The sequence below is a fragment of the Parasteatoda tepidariorum genome, chromosome X2 (genome assembly GCF_043381705.1).
Source record: "Parasteatoda tepidariorum isolate YZ-2023 chromosome X2, CAS_Ptep_4.0, whole genome shotgun sequence".
Lineage (NCBI taxonomy): Eukaryota > Metazoa > Arthropoda > Arachnida > Araneae > Theridiidae > Parasteatoda > Parasteatoda tepidariorum.
In genome coordinates this window covers 44,482,647-44,495,237 of record NC_092215.1, presented here as the reverse complement: position 1 = coordinate 44,495,237, position 12,591 = coordinate 44,482,647, and the positions used below count along the sequence as shown (strand labels likewise).

Sequence of the window (12,591 nt, the reverse complement as noted above, 5' to 3'; positions counted from 1 at the left end):
AAATTTTTGTAAAACTTGTTGCATAATATTGTAAACAGAAAATTTTAATTGCTTCATGGTGATTTCATATGGAAAAAAAAGAACTCTTGAAACATAAGGTAGCTAAAATTTGTGAATTGATGTACCAGGGATGCATTAAATTGAAAACTAAAATTACTCACATTCAAAAAAAAAATAAATAAAATAAATAATTGTTTATTTACTTGAATTTAAGGGTCCCTTGTGAGGGTCCCCCTCTATCCGATCCTGACTGCAGAAAATATTTTTTACTTATACAAATTCAGCTTATTAATATAAGTAATTCTTTTTACACGTTCAACCTTCAGTGAATGTAAATTTCTTACATAGACTGTGTGCTTAAAAGATAAAAGTTACCGAATACGAAAGTTGAGTGCGAAATTATCCAAAGTATACTTTTGTACGAAGAGTATCAGCAGCTTAAAAGGAGGTAAAAAAATATTATGTTATAATAAATTTTATGAAATAAATTTAAATTATAAGATATGAGCTTAAAAGATAATGTTATTTTATGTAAAAATTATTTCGGTTGTACTTCTGTAAAAAAATTATTCAAAGAGCATTTCTGTACCAATTCAGTTGTGGGCAAGGTTGTTAATAGTTGTATCTGAGGTAATTATTGTGATATAATAATAATTTTTATAAAAATAATTGAACAATGAGGCATAGTTTCTAACTGCACGTTAGTAACTTCTTATTTTGACATAGCTCAAAATCCGCGTTCCGAAAATGGACTTAGCTTGGAATGCTCGATTGAAAAAAAAGATGGAGTAAGTAAATTTACATAGCTAGGTTTAAAAAAAAATTAATATAGTTAAAATGACTTTTTAAGAAAATAGAAAAATCTTAAAATGTCCGTTAAAAATGAATATTGCTCAAATCGTACGTTTGAAAAAGTGGACATAGGTGGATATGTGTGTTTAAAAAAGTAGACACAGCTCAAAATGCGTAATGAAGAAAATGGATATAGCTTGAAAAGTGTGTTTGAAAAATTGATATAGTTCAAAATGCACATCTAAGAAAATGCGCATCGCTATATTTAAGCAAATAAACACATCTATTAAAGAAAATGAAATTAGCATTTGATTCCATGCAGCAGTATTATACAGCATTTAAAAAGGGAAGGTGTTTGTATCCAACCAAAAGTTGTACTAATTGTTGTAAAGAAAAAATTTATAGTCAAATATTTGTTTTCAATATAGGGAATTTTTAAAATGTTAATTTTTTCGATGTTAATAAGTTCCTTTTAAAATCAATATATCGTAGCTGAGCGTTTTATCCTGGACACAGCTCGAAATGAGTGTTTAAGGAAATGGACACAGCTCGAAATACGTGTTTTAGAAAATTGACATAGCTCGATATGAGTGTTTAAGGAAATGGACACAGCTCGAAATGCGTGATTATGAAAATGGCCTGTTTTCATGGTGATTTCATGGTGAAATGGCCTGGCACAAGCCTGTTTTTCAAACTTCTCTTATAAATTTTTTTTTTCTTTCTTTAACCCTTTCGCGCCGACTGTCACAAATACGTGACAGCAAAAAACCGTATCAATCAGGGTAAGAAGATAAAACTGGTAATCAAAGTATTTCTTTAGCAGTTTATTTGTGGGTGGAGTTATAATTTTTTGATTTATTTAATTCACCATTACTTTGTTCAAAATAAAACTATTTAGTTATACTTTGAATTAACGTTGATTATATATACATATCTGCCAACTTTTACGCATTTGGCGTAAAATTTTATTTTCATATTTAAAGTGGTAGTAAATATATACTATTTTTTCTTTTATAAACTTATTTTTTAAATGATTTTGATCACCACTATTCTTAAAAAAATTAAGCACATATATTCATATGCGTTACTATCATGGCTGTCAGCTTAAATTTTTTCAAATTCAACTTATTTTTTTGCTTGAAATTTAAATTTTAATTCCATTTAAATACCACTGGGAAAAATTATAATGGAAGGGATTAAAAGTTGGCAGGTATGTATATATGATTAAACTAACAATAATTAAAATAAAAGCAAAGTAAGTCTGTCAAATTAGTAACGACTACATTTAAGTTACCGTTTTTTATTTAATTGCAACTTGATTCTGATTTTGTACGAATGCTTTTCTGAATCACCCGTCCCCAAGGGGTTAAAGAATAGATTATTGAATTCAAACAAATTCGTTATGTGATGTTGTCCGTTTGTCAAAATCAATTAGTATATATTTTTTTGAAAAATAAGTCTTTTTTGAAAAGACATTAAAAGTCTACAGTTCCTTTCACGAGGTTGTCCCAGATTTTTTAAGTTTAGAATAGTGGTAATAAATTGACGTTGTTCGAACTTAAATTTTTCAAAATCACTTAATCGTTTAGTGTTTTGATTACGAAAAGATGTCCGAAAAGTTACATCTATGATATTACCCATCCACTCCGACCTCAGGAGAATTTGCCCTGTAAGGATTATTCTTAATATTTCAAAATTAAAAGGAATGAAAAGTAAATACGAAATTCCTTGTTTAGTTTTTAAATTTGGGTTGAGCATTGAAGAAAAAATGCGCATTTTCTGCTGTGTCAATTTTCTAAAACACGTTTTTCGAGTTGTGTCCACTTTCTTAAGCACACATTTTGAGCTCTGTCCACTCTGTAAAAATTGTGGTATAATATCTCTCCGAATCCGATGTTGAGCAATCCTAAGAGTTTTGTGAATGAAGGGTGTATGATATCGGAAATGCAAAACAGTTACACCAAGATTACTTGCCTTTGCACCATAGGTTAAATATTTTCCTTCCGAAAATTCCAATGTTGGTGTGTTTTAATTTCATCTGTAATCGTTTAGTTGGCGAGTGTCTGCGGCTCTTCTCAATATTGCTTTTTTATCTGCTGATGAGCATGTATGCTCTAAGTCGTGTAAGAAGGATATTTTAATTTTCAAGTCTATGTAAAATGTATTAAATACTGTATAATTTCTATTCGCTTCTGCTCTGTCAAGCCTAGTTCAAATTTGTCCTAATATATAGAGAGATAAAAATATTGAGAAGATGTTGGTTTGTTTACATGTTTACATATAGCCTTCTTTTGTCTGGATTCAATTGACAAACTCGTCATAGCCTTTTTAAAACAAGGTAAATATCAATCCTCTTTCCTAATTGAAAAAAAATTGATAGTGGTCAATCATTTGACAAGTAATTACGATCTTTTTGTCGGATTGATTTGTCAAGCTATTGATATAAACAGTTATAAAATACGAGCATGTTAGTATCTAGTAGTAGTTACATTAAAGTCAAGTTAGTCAAGTCAAGTTAGTTATCTAGTAGCAGTTACTATAGTAGCAGTTTTACAATTTCCACTAGCAAAATAAAGATATTTATGTTATAGATAACAAAAAGTTAAGATTTACACAAATCTCTCAGTTGCATTAAGTTATTTTATAATATTTAACATCTATTCGCTTCGATTTTGCAAAGCATACTTTGAATTCACATTAATATTCTCTCTGTGCTGTGTGTATGTTTGATTAACGTATGTTGTTGTTGGCGTATACCTGTTTAAGGCACAGGGGTGCAATTGTTCTTGCTTCCAGTGGCGCCATCTATGGCCAAGAATTCGACTTCTGCCACATCCATCCGTCACGTCCGTAACGTATAATTTATTATAAAGAAATATTGTATGTATGCAACCTAGGTTAATGATTCTTACTTTAAATTGTATCGTAAAAATATTTTTATTGACTTTAATGTGCATAATATCCAACAGTAATAATACATTTTATTGTTACTGAATGACAAACATGGTGGCGACTACTTTGCAACAAACAGTGTACAGTCCCTGGCCATATTATTAAACGCACTATAAGATTCTGCGTAAAATTATAATTATCAGGGGGTACTATACAGCTGTAACGTTTTTACTTGGATGAAACTGGTCTGCATTTGTTAACGCTCCTGTATTAATTGGTTAACATTGTAATGCAATATGCTAAAAATAAATACAAATAGGAGGTATATAAGTATATAAAAAAAATCCCCCGAATAAAAGCCCATTTCATGTATGTTTAAATATAAAAGCATTGCATATAAATTCGTGCAAATCATGTAATTATTAAAAAACTACAGCGCGTCTAATAATTTGATCTAATTATTATAATATACTAATAAAATGCTTGTTATAATAAATATTCCATATTTATATGATATATCGTCTAATTTACCCATTACTTAAAAAGATCACACAAAAGCTTTGGCAAGCATACTGGGACGAAAATGAAAAAGGCTATACAACAAAATCATACTATCCTAAAGTAGACACAGACCGACTCATAGGCCATCCAGCAGCAATACAATTCCTTACTGGGCATGGCTTCTTCCCCTCATTCTTACACAGGATGCAGCGAATAAACACAGACACACGCCCATGCGATGACACAGGTACCCCAAGTCACTACCTACATGACTGCCCACTAACTGAATCGTACCACCTCAAAAAACCCAATGAACAAGGCAGAACGATATTTGCAGACAGTTTCAAAAACAAGCATATTATGCAAAAACTAATAAATATTCTAGCCATAACCAGAAACATCACAGACAATATGTCATAAACCTTATAATAACTTTGTAAAAATACTGGCAGCAAATACAATGTTGAGGTGTCAGGGCTCCAGGCAAACCATTGCTGCAGCATAAAAACACACTCTGGCCCCACCCCTGACCAGCAAGCATTTGGCAGGCAGTCAGTCAACACAAGCTGTTGTCCGTGAGGCAAATAAAATAAAAAATAAAAAAAAAAAAAACTCAAGCTCGATCCACACAAACAAGAGATGGCTTAACTGTCTATAAACGCACACACAATAAAAAACAGTAATCTATATCATGATCCGCCAAAACACTGCCTCAACTACTACTCATAAGAAAAATAGGTAAAACACGCAACACAACATAAACAAAACATACATACCACACAAGCCTCACCACTGACCCTGCTCCCAGTCCCTGGGGACAGACAGTGAGTCCGGAGCTTTTCAGTTACCCGTGATGGCCATTTATGCTAAATGTAAGAAAAAAGTAAATATATAAATAAATAAAAATAAATAAATAAATAAATAAAAAAAAAAAATACCTGTGACGTGACTAGCTATTTTATATTGTACTGTTATTGTCGATGTCCATCCTTTGAGTCTGTAATGTAACGCTGCTAGTTTATCTATGTAAAATTAAATTGTCGCTACTAGGCCGGGATAGCCTGGTCAGTGAGTGCCGGGCCCATGTCCAAGAGTTCGTGGGTTCGGTCCCCGCCGGTCGAAGGCTCCCCGTGTAGTAAATGGTGACTGATGCACGTTAAATCTATCGAGTCTCAAAGTCCTCCATGTTCCCATAACAAATCAATACCTCTGGGGGTACCGATCCAGGAGTTTCCATGTCTTCTGGATTGGTTCAAAATTACAAGGCTACGGCGTTGAACATTAGTAGTCGTAAACCCAAAATTGGGTCGACTGTTCAACGGCGGTCATAAAATAAAATAAAATTTACCCATTGTCAAATATATATTATATATCTTCTAATTTAACCAATTCATACACTAACGTAGACAAGTGCAAACCGGTTTCAGTAGCATAAAAACAATAAAGCTGTATAGTATCACCAGATAATTAGGATTTTTCATAGAATCTTATAGTGCGTCTAATAATTTTGCCATGGACTGTTAAAGAACATTCTTGGTGCTTCACTACGCCAAGAACTATTCTTGGTTCTTGGAGTAGTAGAACACTTAGTTGAACACCATTTTAGTGTAAAGTAGTTACCACTAGTTATGGCGTTGAGATGCACTAAAATATTTTACAGTGTAGTATTAATTGGGTATTAATTATTGATAAAGAACTTTGCATTTTTATTCAAATTTCATAATTGATGACCTAATAAGCATGAGCTTAAAGGGGAAGAAATATACTTCAGGATGCAATCCGACATAAATCGTACACGGTTAAAAGTTTAGTGTACTGCAACGCCAAAAAATAGCGTCAACTTCTTAACATCAGAGATGTGAAATGAAACGCCATACATAACTCTTCGATCTGGTGTTTCATTACACATTTTTTTTATTTACACTTTTTGGCTTTAAGAAGCAACCACCAGTTTTGTTATTGAGTAGCACTAAAATACTTAATAACAGTAATATAATATACACATAAGAGTCAGTAAAGTTCTTTTTGCAATACAATATCGAGTAAGAATAATAAATTTAGAATGCATTTCTACACTAGTTTTTAAAAATATTTCGTAAATCAACCAAAAGCCTAGCACAAAGAGAATATTAAGATGAATTCGAAATAGGCTTAAAAGAACGGGAGTTGACAGAAATTAAACAGTATAAAATAAATTAATTCAGTTCTCAGAGATTTAAAAATTATAATATAGTTATCCTTATAACACAATTAAAATCATACATGTATATTTTTAAGGCGAATTTTTGTTTCAGTTGATGAATATCAGCTTAGAAGACAACAAACTCCCGCCTGCTCATTCTGGATTGTAAACAATTCTGACGAGATTCAAAGTGCTCCAACATTGGTGTTTTCGGAATTGAAAATAATTCTCGTATGGTGTAAAAACGTGTGAGTAAGGTGTAAGTTTATTTAATTTTAAGAGTTAAGATTTAAAGTACACCCGTTAAATTGTATATGAACGATTGTTATGATGTTCCCCTTTACACGATGTATTGAGTACAACACCAAATTCGTAGAGACATTACACCACAATTTTCACAGTGTAGACAAGTTCTGACGAATTTCAATTCAAGGCAAAAAATTGTTCTAAAGTAATCAATATGAAACCTAAAGCAAACTAAATCTCTTCCTTGAATTCTACAATTTCTTTTGTAACATGAGATGCGTTTTACACTTTTTCTTTTAAAATGTGCATTATTCATTTTGTTTCTTCAACTTTATATCAAAAACTTTTGTTTGTTGTTGTATTCTCCGTTATCGAACTTTTTCACTTATACCGAAAAGCGCGTATTATGATTTTTTTCAAAACCCAAAATATTAAGTTCATAAAAAGCTGTTACAATGCTTATTTATTAAACAATTTTTTTTAAATTCAATTTGAAAAATATTGGGATTTTTTGGAATAATTATTTTTTGCATAATTCATATTTATGAATTAAAAAAAGTCAATTTCTTTAAAAGCATAAGCAACAAATAAATTTCAGTTTACAAGTAAAAAACTTTACGTTTAAAATTTAAAGCAATAGAAATAAAAAATTATAATGAAATGTAACATTTAGAGCTTTTGAAATCTACACTGTGGAATCTGTAGTGTAATACTTACCTAATTTGATGTTAAAAAACTTCAAAAATTGAGTGAAAGATTACTTTATTTCAAGTCAATACAGAATCGAGTGTTCTTATTCACTTCAAAAAGTGCAGTTATATAACACCATTAGTTTATAATGCTCGTTATTAAAGATTGTTAAGTTTTTTAGATTTCCATAAATTTGGCGAATTATTAGTGTATATTTCAACCAGTTAAAGAAATTTTGGGTATGAAATAATGATAGGGGATATTTCAAACTTATAACGAATGATTTTGGACCGTTATTCGAAGTTTAAAGAAGAATAATTGCGCTTTTTCAAAATAATGAGAAGATGGCGGTTTGTTTATATGAAGTCTTTTTTTGGATGGATTTAATAGATAAACTCGTCATAGCCTTTTTAATACCAGGTAAGCTTTAATCCTCTTTACTGACTGATAAAAACATTGATTGTGGTTCATTATTTGACAAGTAATATAAATCTTCCTGTCGGATTGATTTGTCAATCTATTCATATAAATATTTATAAATGTATATATGTATGTTTATAGTTTTAGTCACAGAAGAGTTTCATAAATCTACCAATTGTATAAAATAATTTTTTAATATTTTACTTCTATTTACTCCGGTTTTGTTCGAATTCATAATAACATTCTGTCTGTGCTGTTTGTATATTTGAATAACGAACTAATTTTATTAAGAAATATTGTATAGATATATCCTAAATTTTAGACTCTTCCTTTATTTTGTATCATAAATATAACAGTTCTGACTATTATGTGTATCATATCTTACTGTAATTATAAATTTCAGTGTTACTAAACAAACAGGGTGGCAACTGCTTTACAACAAGTAATGCATAACAAAAATTATGGGTGTTTTAATACACCTAGAACGTGTGTATCACATGGTACAAAAAAACATTTTATTAGAAATATCTTACAATAGCAAATTCACATATCTAAAGGTACAAGACAAAATAACGTGAACACTTCTATACGTAAGCAGGCTTTCTTTTAGCAGCAGATCTTTCGGAAGATTTTACGTGGCGAAACTGTTGGCACAATTTAAAAGATCATGTTTGAAGTTTGTAGAAATGGTGTCATTTTTACTAAAATGAAAGTTGCATCTACCAAAATGAATGCAGGCTGTTAAAAGCTTCTTTTTTTAATATCACTATAATAGTAAGAGAATTCTTATGTAAATACCACAATCCTATAGAATGATTTCAAAACTGCTGGTACTAAAGCTGAAAATAAGTTACTAATTTCCTCTCCACATTTTGGTAATTCCGAATTTTTATAGGTAAAAATGACGCGTTTTTGAAAACTGCAAGCATGATTTTTCAAATTGTGCAAATAGTTTTGCCAAGTGAAATCTCCCCAAAACATTGCTGCTAAAAAAAAATTGTTTACATAGATTTAGTACAGAAATGTTCAGATTATTTTGTACCGTACCAGTAGACATTTTAACCCATTCATTAAGGGATTCATTAGCTTATCTTAGATTCAGATTCAGATTAAGTTTTGAATGGATGAGGATTATGGAAGAGTAACCAACGATAAAGCAAAATCATTCTGAATTCAACTCTTTTTTATACCTTGAAACTAAAATTTGTTTTATATTTATGCTATAAAAAAATTTGAAATTTAAATATTTTGCTGAAAAGCTTAAACTTTATAGGATCCAGGATATTACAAAATAACAAGCGTTCACAGCGCTGGTCCTTCAATTCCAAGATGTCTCCCTTGTAGGAGTGGACTAGTCCACATCTTTTGTTGGTGAAGACAGTTAAAAGATGCATATGGAAATCGCAAACTAATATACTTTACTTTTTTATAACAAAATATTTTTATAAGATTTAAAAGCATTCTCAGTGTTTGTCTCACTTCGCATTAATTTTATTCATTGGAAAATTTCAGTGTATTTCAACATCAAAACTAGTGGCAACTACCTTGCCTTGAAAACTGCCACAACGTACAAAACTGCCATACATAACACTTGAATGTAGGTATTTCACTATACCAAAAACCGAGGATGGTTTCTGGTGTAGCGAAACACCAAGAATGCTCTCGTTACTCTACTTAGTGTAACAACTTACTATAGCGTAACAGCTTACTAGTGTAACAACTTACTAATACTTACACTACTTAGTAAGCAACATTCAAACTAAATCATTTAAAATTCCAACATTTTTTATCTTGAAACTAAAATTTGTTTTATATTTATGCTATGAAATAATTTTAAATTTAAATTTTTTGCTGTAAAGCTGAATCTTTAGGACCCAGGAGGCAATATTACAAAATAACAAGCGTGCGGCACTGGTCCTTCAATTCCAAGATGTCTCCCTTGTAAGAGTGGACTGTTCCATATCTTTTGTAGGTAGAGACAGTTAAGGGATGCATGTAGAAATCAAAATAAAAATATTACCTTTCTATAACAAAATAATTTTGATAAGATTTAAAAGCATTCCGAGTGTTTGTCTCACTTCGCATTAATTTTATTCAGTGCAAAAAAATTCCAGAGTATTTCAACATAAAAACTGGTGACAACTACTTGTCACTTAAATGAGGCACAAAAGCGCCATACATAATACTTGGACCTAGATCCAAGTATTATGTATGGCGTTTTTGTACGCCATTTATGTGCAAAGTAGTTGTCACCAAGAACCGAGGATGGTTCCTGGTGTAGTGAAACACCAACAATGTTTTTATTACACTACTTAGTGTAAAATACAATTTTTTATTCAGTTACACTAAAATTCATAACTAAATTAAGATATAGTACACATAAGTACAGTTATTTTTATGTAAAGCAAGAATTATTAATTCATATATATATAATATGTCTTAAAGTAAAACCAGCGTGTTAATATACGTAGCTAGAGAAAATATATTAATATGAATTCGAACTAGGCTTAGCAAGATCGCAGTGGAGAAAAATTAAATACTATAAAATATTTAATTTCTCTCTTTCTCTGTATATATTGAATGCAATTGACAGACTTATGTAAACTTTTTTATGAGAATATAATTATGTTAATTAAGCAACTAAAAACATATATGCCTTAAATAACAGTTTTCTTCTGTTTTTGGCGAAATGTTCAGCAACATGCAAGGTGAAAACGAAATTCCACTTTCTCGTGCTCAAATTGTAGTGATATTCGTTGTCGTCTTTCAAACGTAAGCCAAAATTGGCGAAAATAATTCATGAATGGAGTATATGCATCTGTTCTGGGTTAAGTTTTCTCATTTATTGGAGTCTAAATTTAACTACACCCTTTTAAGTATGTAGGAACGTTCGATTCAGTTTTGACTTGAAGAAGGACAATTTTTAGAGTTTTTCAACACCAAATTCGGATAGGTATTAAGGTACAGTTTTTATCACGCATTGTAATGTTAATTTATTTTTCTCCAGTAGTCAGGGTAATTTTTTTTTTTGACAATAAATTTTACCAAATTTCATTGTCACCTCTAGTCCATAACAAGAGGGTTATACAAAAGTAATGACCCTCTTATACTTAAAATAACATGAGTGCAAGGATTACCAGGAAATGGATCTAACTCTTAGAAATATTTTAGAGTAAGAAATACAGGGCAATGAACTTTATCCTTAAAAACGAGAATGTAAGGAATAACGGGCAATGGCAATTAAATTAAAAAATTTTAGTGCCGGGAAAGTATGCACATATGGCACTTTAGCTTAAAAAACTCATCAGCGACTTTAATATGATGCATTTCCCTACATTTCAAAACCTGTAAAAGAAAGTAACCCTTTTTTCCGAAGATAGGCAGCTTGGAATTGAAGGGCTTGCGTTGAATGCTTGTTGCTTCGCTATCTTGCTTCTACGAGACCTTAATATCTTTCAGTTATACGAAAAATTTATTTGGTAAACATTTGATCACAGTGACAAAAATGTATTGAAAAAAATTTTTTTTTTCCTTATGGATGGTTGACAGTGTAAAGGTATGCACAGATGGTGCTACTGGTTAAAGTTCACCGTAAGACTTCCAGGATAACACTCAAAACATGACAAACCTTTCACTTTAATTTTGTTGAGATATTAATTTTTTGAATTTATAAATTATAGGAAATTCTTATGAATGGTAAAGATACGCGCAAATTCAAACATAATTCACATTAGTAAAATTTCCTAGAATATTAAGCCTGCTCACACATCGCCTCGTAAGCATAATCTAAGCGGAGGGATACACCGGAAGTTTTCTTCCGGTTTTAGGAATCTTGTTATTGCTTATATTCAGTCAACCGTCCATATAGTTCGTCTAAAGTAAGAACTCCCCTAGCTATTCGACTGGACTCGTGGTGGTGACTATGGTAACGAGGTATAACTATTGAAGTCATTGTTTAGGACAGGTTTTGTCTCGGGTCAGCGAGAGGGAGGGAATCTTTTTTTTCGGTCCATTGTGTTAGCCCTAGAGTGAAGAGAAGCTACCTTTCCTGAAATGCGATTTCTCGCTTCCATAACAGCAGACGGCTTAAGACGACGGGGGGAGTTCTTACGGTAGACAAACTATACACCTAACATTTATATTTTAAAAAAGATGCTTTTCCCCTTTAATTTTCAGTGTCATTCCATGTCACCGATAGTTGAGAGTGAAGAGTTATGGAAGGAGGGAGAAGTGAGAGTATCTATATTGATATCGGTACGGAATGTATTTTATTCTTAATATTAATCACTCATAGATTGATTTCTTTATTATATAGCTATAGATATCTTGGAGTAGATATTTGGAATAGATATAGATATTTGGATAGGTATAGAATATTTTGGAAAAGTTTCGGAATTTTTGTTTGTTTCCCAAAGGAAAAGAATTTGGTACTTTATATTAAAAAGTATTTTATCATATTAGATATATGTCAAACATTGATCAATTTGTTTCTAATCGGTGACATGGAATTCTAATTACGAGTTTCACTTAATTAAAATTCCATCTCACCGATCGTTGAGAATGAAGAGTTATGGAAGGATGGCGATGTGAGAGTAGCTATATTGATATCGGTGCGGAGCGTATTTTATTCTTAATATCAATCACTCATAGATTGATTTCGTTATTTATTGGTATTGAATATTTTGGAGAAGTTCCGGAATTTTTGTTTGTTTCCCTTAGGAAAAAAATGATACTTCCTGTTTAAAAGTATTTTAAGTATCATCATATTAGCACCATATTAGTAAGTATCATATTAGTTATATGTCAAACATTGATCAATTTGTTTCTAATCATTAGAATTCTTTTGTTTTTCTTAATTTTAAATGCAA

At 31.0% G+C, this 12,591-nt stretch overlaps 1 long non-coding RNA gene across 1 annotated transcript; it reads left to right on the top strand.

Moving 5' to 3' along the window:
- The first annotated feature begins 393 nt into the window (after nucleotides 1-393).
- On the top strand, nucleotides 394-11,978 carry LOC139427212 (uncharacterized). The gene is made up of 3 exons (XR_011638348.1): nucleotides 394-448; nucleotides 6,480-6,615; nucleotides 11,900-11,978. It is a non-coding gene; the product is annotated as an uncharacterized lncRNA (long non-coding RNA).
- Nucleotides 11,979-12,591: the final 613 nt, after the last annotated feature.